This window comes from Gambusia affinis, linkage group LG06, assembly GCF_019740435.1.
Source record: "Gambusia affinis linkage group LG06, SWU_Gaff_1.0, whole genome shotgun sequence".
NCBI classification, from domain to species: Eukaryota; Metazoa; Chordata; class Actinopteri; order Cyprinodontiformes; family Poeciliidae; genus Gambusia; species Gambusia affinis.
Genome location: NC_057873.1, coordinates 20589460 through 20606883, shown reverse-complemented (window position 1 = coordinate 20606883; position 17424 = coordinate 20589460). Strand labels below are relative to the sequence as shown.

The following is a 17424-nucleotide window of genomic DNA, read 5'->3' as shown; positions in this document are numbered from 1 at the left end:
TTACAGTAGGCCTTTCTGTGCAACTACTTGTGTGCCTCGGTTGCAAAACCACTTAGGTTACTTTCGTGTAGGATGCAGCTGTTCATCGGGGTGTATGTGAAAAGTACTTGATAGTGCTGCATTTCCTTCGCTTCCTCTCGTTTCACGTGCAACGATTCGCAGCCTGTGTTTGCAGCAGCATCGGCTTTGACTGCAATTTGCTTCTCATGTATCAGGCACTCTGCCGGTGGGCTCAGTTTAGTGTGCCTGCTAGGTCTTTGTCACAGAGTTCTGCTGATCTCCACGTTTTCCCACCACCTCCCTACCGAGGTCCTCCCGGAAACCGGTGCTGTTGACATCACTGGTTGTAAACAATGGTTTTCAGTGCAAGCACATCGTCCGTCCAGTGCATATTCCTGCAGCTGTTTGTCATAGAAGTCTGAAAAATGTCTGTCCAAATGTCAGTATGTTTGCACCTTTCAGAATTTTTCATCAGACGTAAAAAAATCCTTTCTGAGTCGATGTGGAGTACGTATATTTCTGTAAACAGTTAATGTTTGTTAAGTAGCGAGGACCACAAAGTGACGATGTCAGCTCTTTTTGACAATAACAGAGCTGAAGTTTATGTTTGCCATGCTGCAGTGTAGTTTGTTTCCTCGTGATAAATGTTTTCGTGAGTGCTTCTGACAGCTTGGCTTGCTGGTATGCATCTCCTCCATTTTGGCAACCTTCCATGATAATGCAGCATCCTTTCATTCCATCAACTTAGTGCTGATACTGAAGGAGCTGCGTCAGCTGCTCTGAGCTATGCATTAAAAACGAGTATGTCGAGATAAATTATGGACAAGGTTCAACGTAAGGCACTAACTGCATGTTTCTTGCAAAGAAAAAGGAATTTGATTTCAATTATAACATCTTTGAATTCATTTACAATATTCATTCGGTAGAGTATGAGATTCAACATGCTTTTAGCTAACACAGATCTTCAGAGGCCTCCTAAAATTGCTATGTTAAAATGGTGAATTACACCAGCATGATGGTGTTGCTCTGACAAGCAGTTATGAGAGCTTACAGTATTACAACTTATATACCACAGCAATAAAAAATGTATAACATGATCTAAGTGTTGTTACTTAAAACAGAAATGCAACAATTATTACTACTTCTCATATTAAAATATACAATACAATGATTATTATGTTCATAATAATGATATTGATACATAGACAAACATTTGGAGAGTGAACGAACACAAATGAGTGTGGTGACCATCCCTCTATCTAAATCCAGTGGCATATTGGATATGCTTATGACAATGTTGTCAGTTTTTTTCTGCTAAAGATAGGGGGGAAAAGTTCAATTCTACTGCACAAGTAATCAGGGAAACAGTGTCACCTACAACAGAAGGTTAAAATAATATAGATTTTTTTTTAAATTATTACTTTTAAAATATGAAAACAGTTGTGGAAAGTGCAAGGAAAGGTAACGTAAAGCACTACTAAATTCTTTAGTTTTTAAACGAACGTGCTTAATTTAGGGACTGTTATCCGTTTTGCCTTTCTGCTCTTTCAAGAGTAACAGCAAATCCAAGAAGCTAATATAAGTTGGTCATTGAACAGGGCTATGTGCTCATCTAACAAACCTGCAGTCTACTGCTGAGCTGCCGCTTTGTATGCAAAATGTAGCATCTAAAAAGCGCTACGTTAATAACAGCTTGCTGCGCTCTGCAAGTTTCCATTGTAGAACACAAGCAGACAGTTCTCTTTCTTATAAACAAGAGAATTGTCTTGAGTTAATGTCATTGCACAAAGTCTACATAGGTTGTTGTATATAAATGCCCAGTTAGTTCAATGTGACAGTGGAATGTGTTATTCTACAGAACCAAAATACCTCTTTTGTATAAACAATAATAGTCATCAGTGAATGTTGGGAACATCACTGGCGAGTCAGTCCTTTTCTGTTCGCCATGAGATATTGTTGGTTTAGAGTAGAATAATGTTTAAGGTCATAGAGAAGTGCCCAAGTCCATTTCCTAAGAGTTGCTCTCCTTCAACTTTTAGGCGCATCCCTAAATCACATTTAGATGTCTTTATATTTAAAGACTTCACTCTATTTGAGAAGTCTAGAGGATTCTCTTGCAAGTATACTCCTTCTTCTCCAGGTTTTAAATCACAGTCCATCCATCCATCCATTTTCTGTTCACCTTTGTCCCTAATGGGGTCGGGGAAGGTTGCTGGTGCCAATCTCCAGCTACGTTCCGGGCGAGAGGCGGGGTTCACCCTGGACAGATTGCCAATCTGTCGCCCATTTAAATGCTAAAATACTTACTCTCTATACTTATATTTTAACTATGGGTTTAAAAGGGACTGATTGCAGTTTTATGGCCCATCACTGATCATTGATTTTTAATAGCCTGACCTGTTGATTCCGATTTTAGCCCATACTGATTTTTTTTTTTCTCTGAGATATTGCTAAATATAGCAAGAAAGTCGCTGAGTTGGCAACAGTTGGGTGACTATTATTAACCGCAAACGTGCAGACATGACCTGCTGGGCAGGTCTGTGTGTCAAACTTCTCTCATGGCAGAGCAAAAATTGACAGTGGTTGATTTTCTGACCTTTGAGGGGGTCGATAAGATCGGTGGATAAGATCACTTCTAGGTATTGGCAGATGATCAATCTCCCAAAATTAAGCAAATCAGGGCCCATTTATCGGCTGGCTGATTTAGCGGCGCATTCCTTCTTTTAATGTGGATTTTAAATCCGATATATGAGCCTCAGCTCCTTCAGACTAGTGGCAGCAGAAAATAAGAAAAGCCTGGTGGAACTGCACATCTCCTAAGCTTATCAACTACTTCTCAGTTTAATGCTACTAAGAACGATTGAAAACAGCATAATGGACAAACATTGGTTGAAATGAAGTGAGAGAGCCGGAAAGAGCAGAAGCTTCTTAAAGAGACATAGGCCCAATTTCAAGGCCTTAAGCTATGAAGTAAATTGTTTTTATAAATAGAAACCATTTCTACATCAACTGAAGGTAAAATTACTTGGTTGTGCAATAAAATGGCTCAGTTGTGCCTGGAAAATACATAAAACACCTCCCTGTATATAGGACTATGTGGGGCCTTCTGATGACCTTAGGGTGTCACGCCAAAATAAATACCCATTAAAGAATCAGAGCTGCAATATAAAGTGAGTCACAGATATAAAACTCTCAACATGAAGGTCAAAAGATTGTCATACATGTAAATATATAACACACAAAAAATAATTCAAATTGAAACTATTTATCTTATTTCTTAACTTATTATTGCATTACTATGGCATGTCAATGCCTCCATGCAGTGAATGGCAGGCACCCATTCTACACATCAAAATAACTGCCGCTTCCTTTCACCGTTAATACAAGGGATTAGTGAGGCCTTTTAAAATGAAGTTTACTGAAAATTTCAAAATAAAAGCCTCAATATTCCTCTCAGGTCACTTGCAAAGCAAGGCTAAAATGCTTATGTTTTTTGAACAATAACAATATTTGTCGTTAATCTGTTGGTAAGAGACAAGCTCGTCTTCTAGTAACCAAGTGCCAAGAAGTAAGCATTTGATCTTTACTTTTCTAAAATTTACCAACTGTAAATTTCTTGTGTCTAAGCCGATAAGCAGTATTTCATAAGAGCTTATGTTTTTAAAAAAACAACAATATTACTTTTTAATTTGGTGGTAAGAGATGTGTGTTTTTTTCTGCTAACAAGCAGCCACAAAGTATAAATCAAATTTTAATTTTTGTAATATGACCAAAGAAAAACATTTTCACTTTTCTGCCAAATTCACCAAATGCACAATTCTTGTTAAGTGATAAGTAGTGTTAGATAAATAGTAGTCAAAAGAGCAGAAGAAATCTTGAACAACAATAATATTCGTTGTTAATCTGTTGCTAAGAGACAAGCTCGTCTTCTGGTAACCAAGTGCCACAAAGTAAACTATCAGATTTTTGCTCTGCAAAAATTTACCAACTGTAAATTCCTTGTGCCTAAGCAGTATTTCAAAAGGGCTTATGTTTTTATAAACAATATTACTTATTAATTTGGTGTTAAGAGACAAGCATTTTTTTTTTCTGGCAACAAACTGACATATGAAGAATAAATCAGATTTTTACCATTATTTTGAATGTATATGTTATAATATATTTACCCCCAATGACAAAACCCCCCAAAACATTTTCACTTTTCTGCCTAATTCACCAAATGCACAATTCTTGTTAAGTAGTAAGTAGTATTCCAAAAGAGCAGAAGAAATCTTATGTTTTTTGGACAATAACAATATTTGTTGTTAATCAGTTGCTAAGAGACAAGCGCGTTTTCTGGTAACAAAGTGCCACAAAGAAAACATCTGAAGGCATCAGAAGGCAGTGAATTAACACTCAGAAGGCAGTGAATTAACACTAACAGCACAGACATTAGCAGTGCACTACCCCCCACTAGCAGTCTGGCAGTAGCCTTTTCCCTAAAATAAGGTTTTTAGCTATTATTTAATTTATTCACCAAGTTTAGCACACTGAATGGAGGAAGTCAATGTAAGACGACGTGTTAGTGATACCCCATATGCCACTGGTAGCATTTAGACTAACATTAGCATTTTGGCAAATTTTAACTAATACACTAATTTTAACATACTGAATGGAGTAAGTCAATGCTACTTAACATGTTTGTGACTCTTCACATGCTACTGGGTACGTTGTAGTTTACTTTAGCATTGATGGTAATTTTTAGCATCAAAATGCTGGGTTCCAATCGATGGGCACACTTTGGCAGGCCCTGTTTAAATTTTTTCAGAAATGTTCTAGTTCGTTAAAAATATTATCCACATAAGACTTTTTTATTGGGGGGTCTTAGTGGAGTGACCTTATCTGAGGTTGTTTACTACGGCATATGTGTCAGAGCAGAGTGACTGTCCAAACTTAATAATAGAAAATGTTTTGCATTTAAAAAAATCATGTTGATCTTTTTTTCCTAGTTGTAGCAACATGTACCATGTTTAAAGTGCAGCTTAAGATGTGCACATTTTGGAGGTTACAACAATCCCCTGAATTAAACAGAAGTCTGAGGCACATAAATAAATTGGCCTACGTGTTTCAAAAATGTCCTGCGTGAGACACTTCCAGCAATCAGAAGCTTTTTGCTATCATTTTAATAATATCAGAGTATCACATTGTGTCATCATCCTAAAATTAAGTTTGATTTGGCTAAGAAGCTGAAAAAGAGGACATTTTCAGCTTCTGAAAAGGTTCAGAATCTGCTTTCATGCATTCATATTTTTATGCTCTTCCAACTTATTACAAATATTACGTGTATTTATAAACAAGAGCAAATTGACTTATAAGTCTAAACATTTTGAGCCAAAGTGTTCGTATCTAATTTTTAAAAATGAGAATATTGTTGTTGTAAATGTAGCTGTGTCAGTAAATTGAACGCCTGAGAAAAAAAAAAAAAAAACACAGATAAAGCTTGGAAAAGGATTAGAAAGGAGGAGAATTAAGAATCAAGCCTTGCCTGAGGGATGGGGATGTTGAAGAATGGGCATTAGCAAGGGCGCTGAGTGCCTGGGGAGTTTGGGGTCTATCACCCAGCTTTGTGATGCTGATGCCTCTGGACACCTCTTACAATCCTGTCTTGTTAGCCACAAGAGCTTCAGGGCTGGACATTACTTTCACTCCATAAAAGACTGGATCACAACAATAGACTAAAGAGGGACAAGGAGAGATTTGTCTTGTCCAAGTGTTATGTCCTGACATGTCCATTTAACTGTCCATGACCTTAGACTTGGCTAGTGCCTTTCAGGTAACAACACTAGCTCTCAGCCCCTGTGTCCTGCTGATTGTGTTTAAAAGTTTTATTTGCCGCTGTCGTGTGCTGCGGGATTATCTGAAACAACTGGAAATGGACGGTGGATTTTAAAGGTATAATATCTGTGTCATGTTTGAGACTGCTGTTTTATGAGATTGAGGATGTCGTATGAAAGTGAGAAACTACCTGCCTCAGCAGTGTTATTAGTATTGCAGCGTGTCAGCTGATTCTGGGTTGACATGGAAGATAATCCATGTATAACTCAAGTGCAATTCCTAATGTGATATTATCTTTAGGAAGTGAAGACATAGAAATCCATGTGGACTAATGCATAAATAGTTAAGAGCTAATGAAAATAATTATAGATTTTCCTGTAGCGTTTCCAGAGTAGGTGTTGTTCTTGGTCACTGAATGCCCTTCTTCAGCCTGTTCATGTTGGATTAATTTAAAGAGTGCTATTTTCTGTCTAAAATGACAAAAGAGGTGTCACTAGTTTGCCATTACACTCAAGCATCATAACACCTACTAATTTTAGAGGTTGGCCAAGATGGATTTTTTTTAAAGGCCAGTGTCAATCTTTGGAAATTAGAGCCTCCGATGAGTGCTGAGATTTTTATTTTTTTTGTAGCAATTTTTTTATTATTCTTTTAAATAAAACAGAAATACAACAAGATTAAAAACATATATTTATACAATAATTGACAAGTCCAAAAAGTTTATCGCCTAGAAGGAATTGTTCAGTTTATTATATTTTTGTACGAGAACTGACAGAGGGTGCCATTTTTTCTTCATATTAAGCAGTCATAATATGAACTGCTTAATATTAAAGCAGTATTAAAAGTGGAGCTAAACACTAGGAGCTTTGTGGTTTGTGTCCTAAATTGGCACCTTTAATTAGTCAAATTTCAAACTATATATGTAGATGTTAAAGCTAGATAACATCTACATATAGACACTGAGAAAAATACCTGATGCTTGAAATTTAGTGTTTCCTATGTTTGTTTTTTTTACACATTCTGTTCTTAGTGTAAACAAAAAACAATATTGCAATATTTTAATCTTAATTAGGCCTTAGCCAATAAGTAGCAGACAATTCAACCCTCGTTTATATAAAAAAAAAAAAAAATCATATAAATCACCCTGTTTGGGAAAACTATAGACAATGTCGCACTTAGTACAAGTGTTAATGTCATTTATGGGAGTGTGTACCATTTGATCCATTTGTACAATTATTATTTTATAGTAATTTCTTCCATTTGTCTGTCAAGTTTCCTGTTGATACAAATGTGTTTTATTACTGAGGGACAAAAAGACTCTTACTAAAATTAATCACATTGAAAGAACAAATAAACAAAACCTGCATGTGTTTAAAGTGTAAACTTTGCCAAATAGGCAGCTCTGAACTGTTGTTTGAACCAAACAAGTAAACTATGATCCCAAAAAAAAACCCTGGAGCAATTCACTTACAATGGGAATGCAAAAGGCTATCTAGCAAACCACGCAAAATAAGTGATCCAAAGAGAGCAAGTGACTTTGATTATGAGTGTGACGAAGAAGTGAACGTTATTAGGAAGACATGCATCTGGCATAATGTTTAATATTGAGATGATTATTGTGATTAACCCATTATTTCCTCTTTCTTCTGTGTCTTCCATCATGGTTTCCTCACCTCTTTTCATGACCTCATGCATTTGAGCCATTCAGACCCTTTATCAGGTTTGAGAATCAGTGACGTTACCAACCCATTTGCACAGATGTGTTGCATTGCTGAGTGGTGCAGACACAACCAAGTAGCAAATCTTGCACATCATCTGTTTTTAATCCACTACTGTGTCATAGAATCTAAATTGTTCACACACAAATGAACTGGGTGTACTTTTTTTGTTTGCCAAATGCTGCGGCTGTCTTCTCGGGGGCTGCTTATTTTACCCCTTCACTATTCCATACTCTTGGGATGAAAACTGCGGTCTGACGGTTATTACCAATGAGGCGAGGCGTTGGTAAATATTTTAGCGTTGTTGGTGGTGAATATTTAGCCAGTGTTTTTGGAGATTATTACATCACCATTTTCTCCCATCAGGAATCCAAAATGCTGTCACATAAATAATTTGAAAGTGATGGAGGCCTTTTTAATGCTTTCGTAAATGCGTGATTTATTGTTGAGCCGTGTCAATTCATTATGGGACACATAATGAATTACTTCCTTTCCTGCGTCAGCGTAGGGAGTGTTAACGTAGCCCATTTAGCTTCACCCTTGGGGCTTAAGAAATGGCTTCAATGTACCTCACTATATGAATACATGTACAACTGCTGGACATCGTTGCAAGATAGAATTCGCTTTGACAAGAAATAGCTTGATATTTTATTTTTATGACATTTTGTTCCCAGTGCTCTGATTACACCTCCATCTAACAAAGTCTAAGCTAGTCTCTGCTGTGATTTGTGCCTGATTTTTAACGTGTTCGTAGTAATTCAGAACTGTTCCATGTTAAGTGATAAATACATGTCTGACTTCCATAAAAAATGGAATGAGAGTAACTAAAGCATTACACATACACCTATGCGAGGAATGTCAGTGTGAAAGGGGCTTGTATTTGTGTTTCCAGGTGTGTATGTGTGTGTGTTTGTCGGGCAGATACCTCTACAAACGTTTAAAATCTTTCAAACAGAAACCAGAAAACAATAGCAGCAGAGAAAACCTGGTACAGTTTGGATTTCAAAAAGCCTGACTAGCTCAGGGAAGTCACTCATTGATTAGCGTTGGTTTCAGGTCTGGCAGCAGGGCTCGCGAATAATCAGCGGTTTGGACAGGTTAACACTTTTTTTCCTTTCCCAGTGCTCAAGGACAGCAGACAGCATAGCGTGAAGAAATGTCTATCCCTCGGCCCTCATGTCAGGAATCCCGATGAGGTTTATTGGGGCAGAAAGGGCGCAGATTCCCCCCTGAGGCTGTAGCTTGAGCTAAAAAGCTATTGGTCTTGTTTCTTTAACACACGCCACACCTACCTCGCTTTTTCCATCTCATTCGCTTATTTAATCCCTTTGTTCCTTAAAACTATGTTGCGCTGAAGAGTACAACATGACAAGACTGAAAATGTATAGAAACTACTTTGTTTTATATTTGTGTAATACGGAAGTTGTTTTAAAAACGTAGCAGGACAGATGGGTGTAGAAATTTTACAGAGTGGAAAATAGTGACATCATGCAGACTGCCTGTTGGTGTGTCTGCTTGGCTATAAAGATTAGATAATTGTTTTTGTGTCCATGTACCTTCTCATTGGCTGGCTGCCAGCGTAAATCAGACTGTATCATTACATGCATAGGACATGGTCACACAGGCAAGCTTTAGGAGGTGCTGTCAATGGTTGGCTGGTTAAAAAGCAGTGATTGCCAGTTCCATGAGGTACTTACTTGGCAGGCCAGCAGGCATTGCTCAGCACAAATAACAACCTCAGGACGGCACACCAGCCACACAGATTTCAAATGCAGTTTGCCAAGTTTTCCAGTCTAATCTATCATCTCAGGATGCGCTGTAAGATGAAATGCTGGATTAGACACACCTTAGTCTAAGCTCTGCAACCCTGGGGCTTTCTGTCAAAGCTGAATGTTTCTGACTTAATAATGTGCTGTGAAGAAGTACCTGAGTCTTTTTTTTTTTAGGTTTCTTCTTCTTTTTGTCAAGCATGAAATGTTTCAAATGATCAAGCATGTTTTTATATCAGACAATGACAACTTGAGTAAATATAAAATATAAAAGCCAATTATTTTGGGGAAAATGCTACCGAGACCAATGTGCAAAAGCAATGGTTCCCTAAATAAAACTAGTTGTGCACTGGGGGCACAACTATGTGTTTGCTATAATTGGCAGTGAGTCTTTTCGATTGGCCATTCATCAGATGCTGATGCAGCAAAACACCCTTCTAATGTGCTATTCAGCTATGTCTTGCGTGCCTCCTGCCACCGCCATGTTTGGATGTTTCATTGGAGTTCCTTTTATTAAATTCTCTGTTGGTTTCACACCTGATGTTATGGGATACACACTGTTCCACATTTTCTCCATTTGTGGACAGTGGCTCTAACTGTGGTTTGATGGAGTCTCTAACCTTAAAAATAGCTTGGTAACCCTTTCCAGATGGATGGATTTCCGTGAGTTTGTTTCTAAGTTTTCTTAAATTTCGTGATAGTACAAGTCTGGCAGTCTGAGTAGGACATTTGCCTTCTGCATCAGACCACAACCAAATAGTGGGAGTTTAAGGTTTAAGTATTTACTTCCTCAAGTCCTCAGCTCCTCAAAGCTATCTAATCTGCTTTGTGGCTTCTAGAAGTTGGGTACCTGTGGCTGTTTTGAATCCCATGAAATTCAGACCAATCAAACAATAGTTTCACAAGGAGAGAGGGGCAAAGATTTCACCAAGGAAGTTGTGGCAAGAAGGGCCGGAGGACATAAAGCTGAAAATGATGCAATTTTCGTCACAGAACTGCGACAATGAGAACTGATTTCAGCAGTTCAGCTGAACCTTGCAGAGCCCCAAACCATGTTTAGTTTACTGAACTGTGTGCTAACTTTGGTTGAGTTTTCTTCATCACTTGTCCTCATTATTATTTTGACCTCTTTTTTTATGATAAATAAGTTGTTTATAATTCTCTAGATTGACATAAAATTTAACAGTGTACAGCTTCACAGGTTTCCTCCCAGTTTACACAAGTCTGTTACTTTGCATGCTGTCCCTTTGTTTCAGTTGGAAAGATCCAGTAGCTTGCAGGAATCAAAACGTGTTCAAGTTCTATGCCCATAGAACCGTCTGCCGTCTTCTTCTTTTTTCTCTCTCTGGGGCCTGCCCTGCTACCAGCCTTTCTTACTGCCACTTTTGCCACAGTTGGCCCAGCTCTGCCACAGTTTTCCATCAAAACACCAAACCTCAATGGAGCATTCAAGCCCAAACCCGCTCCAGCGCTGCCCCTCCCTTCTGCCCGTCTATGTTCTGACTCTGCCTTCTTTATGCCTTACTCACTCTCTGCACATTTAGTGGGCCAGAGGCCCTCATTTGGATTGTGATAGCAATGTAGCATCTGAAGATTTCGGTGAGCTGAGTAGTTTAATTAATTGAGTTTTTAATCAAAGGAATACATAGTTAGCTACGGTTTTTTCTTGTCTAGTTGTTGGTTTAGATTTCATCGCAGTCTAAAGATTTTCATAAATATATAAAATAAGAAAGCCTTATTGCCATACAATGTGACGTGGTGACACTATATAGCAACAGGAATAGACAAAACATGTTGTGCAATTAACTAGCTGCCATATTACCTTTACAACAGATAACTAATTTCCCGAGGACTGTAGTCAAATGCACAAAATGTTGCAAAGAGTTTTAAATGTCAGTTTACATATACATATATATATATATATATATATATATATATATATATATATATATATATGTATATATATATATATATATATAGATATATGTGTATATGTGACAGATACACATATTATTTTTCCAGTTACGAAGCATCAAACCATATTACATGCTTTGTCCACTCAGTCAGAGTTAATGCGCGCAGCCTGCTCAGAGTTCTGAGAAACTTGTCCCATAAACTGGACCAACCAAAATAGTTTCTTTGTCCCCTTGTTAAAAACTCGATAGACACAAAATAGAAGAGCTACTAAAGCTACATTTGCACCATTAACTTAAATCTTCTGTCCGCAGTGCAGCAGATTTAGCTCAGCTAATGAGAAAACGGGTTGTTAAAATACAAAATATAACAATTATCCTTAAAACAACAAACCTTCATACATCTTTTAAGAAGCAGACATTAAACACAATAACTTATTTCTTCCAGTAATGTAAAAAAATTATGGTCAATTCAACAACAACAATAAAGAATTTTACCAGTAAGAGCTAGATGGGGGTTCAGAAATTGGAGGGGGCAGCAGCAGCTCATATAAGGGAGGTAAATGAGCAGCTCTAAAATGCAGATGTGAAGCAAAGCTATCATTTAATGATGTCATAAAACGTGCCTACAAAAAATTTAGGAAAATGCTATAAATAATACCACCTTTTTTTAAGATTAAGAAGATGGAAAAACTAAGTGTAACCGGACCTAGTTGGCGACAACACTCTTTGCTGTGGAAGTGGTGACTGAATGAGGATGCTAGCCATTTTGGTGTCAGGAGTGATTAAAAACTAATGAAGAAGAAAAGAAGAAACAATTATTTATGACAGCTTGGAATTCAGAAATGTTGGCAGCTTTTAAAAAGTTTAAAGTTAGGAATCTTCTAAAACATCTTGACACCCCCATACTGTGCCATAGGGAGCCAAATGGCACAGTATGGGGGTGGGTGGCTGATGGAAAAGAGGGTTAGGTAGATCTGAAAGAGCAGGAGGATGGGAGGGGATGAGAGGGCAGGGGTGTCAGGGAAGCAGATAAAGCCGTTTGGGGAATACAGCTGGTGTGAATCTGCCTCTAGATCTGATTTTTATATCTTTTGCTGAAATTTTTAAAATCTTCAGGTGGCATGAACAATGGCAGTGAGGGATTTGAAAGTGGTCTTGTAATTACTCCTGAGGTTACACCATCTGACTCATGCATTATTTAAAAATTCAACTCATATGTAATCGGCACCCTTCACTGAAACAAATAGGAATATCCTCAAACTCCAGTCCTCAAGGGCCGGAGTCCTGCGACTTTTAGATGTGCCTCTGCTGCACCACACCTGAACAGAATAATTAGGTCATTAGCAAGGCTCTGGAGAACTGATCTACACAAGGAGGAGGTAATCAAACCATAAGTCATTAAGCCATATTTAGTTATTCTGGCAATATTTTCTTTGGGTTGTTTTGAGAATTTTGTCTGAATTTCTAAAACAAACATATGTATAGTCTCTATCATCTCTAAGTATACCTCATTAGTTTAATAAATTTCAAATATGTAAAGTATGAAAAAGACCATATGCTAGTCATTGCCCTTTAAAGATGAATATAACAAGTAAACTTTCCATTATATGTCTGCAAGATACATCAGAACATCAATTGACCTACTTTAAGGGGATCAGTGTTTCCCAAACACTGAAGATGCAGTGCAGGTGGATGTAGCTTGTTGTGCAGCTGGTGTCCCATCTTCTGTTCTCTGAGTGCTCCTGAGTACTGCTGCTTGGCTCATTGATTGGTTAAGGTGTGCTTATGATTGTGCTGCAAAGATTCTGCATCATATAGCCTGATGGATGTTTTTTTTTTTTTTTTTAAATAGGCTACTATTTTCTAATGGCCTTCGATCAAGGTTCCCATCAACCAGTGCGTCAAGTTTCTTCACTGTGACATGCTCAAAGATGAATGATTTTACTTTCTTGCATTATCTCAGGACTGAGGACGTGGCTTGGAACAGCAGTTTTGACCAAGTAGATTTACCGTAGCTTTACTGGAGACCAGTGCAGGATCAGACTTGGTTATTGATCGACATGGTACATTTTTTAGATGCAGTTTTTACCGTAATTAATTTAAATATAAGACTGTTGTTCTTGTTATATAGATTTTCCTACAGTTTTGTATTAATTTTGGCCTGGGTTTAGCCAGTAATTTTATCCAGATGCAGTACAGACCAAAAGTTTGGACACACAGTTGTGTTCAAACCTTTGGTCTGTACTGTATATTGTGCAGATATTTATGTAAACTGTAATAAAAAAAATATATAAAAAAAAAGCCCTTTTTTTCCAATGTCAAGTTTCACTATCTATAGCTGTAGGTCAAAAGGATAACTACAGTTATTTGTATTTGGTAAATGCCAGAATAATAAGAGTTGTTTGTTTTGTTTTTTTAAGATTTTGTTATTACATTGCATTTGATATATTTGCCATTTCTACTTTATAACTTGGGGCGAACATTTTGGTTCTCCTGTCATAAGCTTCTCTCTCAGCAGTTTGCTTGGATTTAGTCCCATTCATTCTGACAGGCCAGGTGTTGAATCAGGTTTGGAGGCCACCCTGTTCAGATACCTTTTCATCTCAACATTTTTATGGAACTAAGACACTTTGAATTTCAGCCTCTTTGTAACTAATTTGTTTTATATTTCTAGAATTATTGTCTACTTGGGAAAAAAAACCTTCCTGCCTAAGCTTTAACTTCCTGCCAGATGTCTAGGGATGTTGGTTCAATGTCGTCACATAATGTTATTTACTCACGATGCCATCTAATTTGTGCACCAGTCTCCCCTCTAGCAAAACATCATCTCAGCAAATACTTTACATTTTAAATTATGTGGTTAAGCTGGTAAGATTCTTTCCTTTTCCTCCAAATGTAACTATGATCATTATGGCCAAATATTTCAGCTTCGGTTCTATAAGAAAACCGGACATCTGTTCAAAAATTGGTTCTCCCAGTTAGTTTTACAAAAGAGAATTTTGTTTTCTGTGAAGTGATGGTTTCTTCCATTCAGCTTTTCAGCTCATGTTGTTGCAGGGTTTCTATCACTGTGGATCATAATACTGTCTTTCCAGCTTCAGCCAGAACATTCGGGTATTTTACTTTGGTTCTACAGTTGATGCACATATTTTCCTCTGAAATGTGCATATCATTAGAATACGTAGCTTTTTTTTTTTTCCCTTCTGTAGAATGTGATCACTGGGCATTCCAATGGTGTCTATACTTGTGTACAATTGCTTCCCTAGATAGCTACATCAGATATCTGGATAAGGAAAAAAAAAATATCCACAATTCTCTTTCTGATAGCGTAGCTGATTTCTTCTTATTTTTTCATGATATCACACAAGGTAGCACCGTGTTTGAGGTGTTGCCTTAAGACATCCACATGTACACCTCAAGGTAATTCCTTTATTATTCAGTCTATTAAAAGCTTACATAACTGTAACATTGTGATCGGGGATAGTCATTCATTGTTGGAGTAGATTATTCCTAATAGAACAAGACAGAAAGCAGGAAAACATCAATCTTTGCCGTAACGTCAGACAGTGAGGAAAAGGGAGATTTTTTTTTGTCTCTTTTTATGGCGTATGTAAACATCTGATTTCAAATTTATGTGGCAGTTTGACAGCCAAATACAAAAGCAGCATGTAGAAAACCAGGTAAAGACAGTATGCAGAGATTTTCAGAGTTCAGTTTTACCATCTATCATTTCTAGTTGCTCCACACTAAGGCTTTCCTAAACCAACAGAGTCACAGTTTCTGTGATTAATCTCAAGTTTTCCCCAGGAAGCGCTTGTTAAAAGGTCATTTATAAAACACATCTTATTTGGATGCATTTTGTATTTGTCTGTTTCAATAAAGATATTATAGAAAGGCTGATGTCTCACTCAACTTAAAACCTAGCTTGCATGTCAGTCATTGTTCCTTTGTGATCAACCAAGAACAACATCTGCCGACTCAGTTTTACCGTCTCTGAACGTTTGCATTCACATGTAAAGTTTCAGTATGCATGTGTGTGTGTTTATGACTTTTCCATCTTTCCAACTCAGAGGTTTCTTAGGGAGGGGACTACTTAAAGCAGTTTTTTTTTCTCTCTCTCTTCTGCTTGAAGCTCTGGAACTTATTACAGTCTGAGGCATTTTCATAAACAGGCCATTCAGCTGCCTCTGCATGGCTCTGAATGAGACTCAGTGTCACAAGGAGAAAGAGAGTTAATGTGGGCTGGTTAGTCGCAAGACCTCCCCATTACGGAAGCCTGCATTTGTAGGACCATTTTGTGCTACATTAGTAAGGTTTTCAATTTTAAAAAATTTGCAACGCAATTGCTACTGAATGTTTTCTGCGCACCCTATTAGGTACTTGGATAAGCTATTTTTGCATGGCATATGACATGAATATGATCTAAATGTTGTTAATAATGCAAAATTAAGAGCATCTTAATGGATGCTATTTGGCCATTATAATGCATTTTTAAAGATGGTTATATTGCTGCCTGATTCATCATGGTAAAAAGTAGCAAACGTGAGTCTAATTTGCACCTTGTGGTTTCTGTTTTACAAAACAACTTTTAAGTTGTTTGTGATTTGTAAATGAAACAACATGTCACCAGGGACTGCACACAGGCCATAACTCAGTACATTCCCCCACAAATGCACACATAAGACTGCTGTCATGAATTGGTGACAGTGGCTTAGTGATATAATCGTAGTGCTATGGTCTGAAGCTGGGCTGTTTTAATCCCTTCCAGTGGTCTCTGACATTCTGCTAGGACGTACATATGTTGAACACTAGAGTAACATAAGCAGCTGAACTATTAAATGATCACCACTTGGTGAATTAAATCAGGTGGTGAAGGGAGACAGGCTTTGTATAGCCACTAAAATACTGCAGGAGCCCGCAATCAAGAAAACCTTTATCTCTTATGGAATCCTGCAAACTGGAGGTGCGTTATATCAGACAAAAAATATTTAATTTCGAGTCTTTTTTAAAAAAAAGTTGAGGATAGCATTGATGATGTATAACCCTTATTTTGCTGGCACTTCTGGCATTAAATATGTTCCCAACACCGCTCTAGAGCTTAAGCATCTCAGCCACTAATAATTTACTTCAGTCGAGGGGATTAAGGGCAATGAGTGTACGTCCAACTGTTCAAATATATTAGCAATATCCAGGGAGCTTAAAAACCTGACACTTGAATATTGTATCCTACCAGATTTTGTCCAAGCAATCTTTTCAAAATGCAATATTTCACACCCTGATATTGCGCTGATTGTTACTAGAGATGCGAATCTTTCCTTGTGTGGCGATTCAGTTCCAGTTTTAGGGTCATGATTCGATTCATAAACAATTTTTTATTCAGAAATAATTTTTTCTGTTCAAACAGTCTAGAGATTCTGTTTAAGTTATGTGACTGACAAAAGGAAAATACTTTGGAAAAAAAAAATTAAACATTTAATTAAAGCAATTCTATAAGGTACTGTATTGTTCCATCAGTTTATATTTAATCAAAAAGAGTTTTGTGCGTAAAATTTTGTAACTTAAACTACCAGTATTAGATTTGCTTATATTCCTGACTTTAAAAAAAAATAAAATAAAACATCAAAGAATTATTCAAAATATATATTTTTCTTTTTCACAAAAAATTAAGCAGACTGAAATTGATTTTTGAGCATTTTGATTGATCGGTTTAGAATTGGCAGCACTATGAATTGCGATTCTCTTTAGAAACTCTTTTTTTTTCTGGAGCTCTAAATGTAACTCAGTGTGTTTTGCAGCTGTACCACTCTACTGGTTTATTTGGGGAAGAACCTTTACCAAAGAGTCAAATCAGATTACCAGGATATAAATGTATCCCTTGTGTTAGGAAGCCAGTAAGTAACACTGAACCATGGGAGAGGTGTTCTGAATGGAGGCTTGCGGACCTTCCCTACTAGTGGAAGTAGGAGTGGGCGACATGGACTTCCAGGTTTATCACAGTATCTTGTGGTACTACTGTGACAACAAAAGTGAAAATAAGAACTATTTAGGGTAACTGCATGACTGTGACTGCAAAGCAAAACATTCCTAGCGCCACAAACACAAATACTACTCTTGCTCTTTATGTGCTCCTTCAGCACATCGGTCACATAAAGAAGTCTGATTTGTATCGCTAAAGTGCACACACTAATTGCATGTAATCTTTTTTTT

At 37.3% G+C, this 17424-nt stretch overlaps 1 protein-coding gene across 4 annotated transcripts in view; it reads left to right on the top strand.

Moving 5' to 3' along the window:
• arhgef12a (Rho guanine nucleotide exchange factor (GEF) 12a) overlaps positions 1-17424 on the top strand; it is a 55681-nt gene that overhangs the window by 4790 nt on the left and 33467 nt on the right. The gene's annotated exons all lie outside the window — the stretch shown is intronic.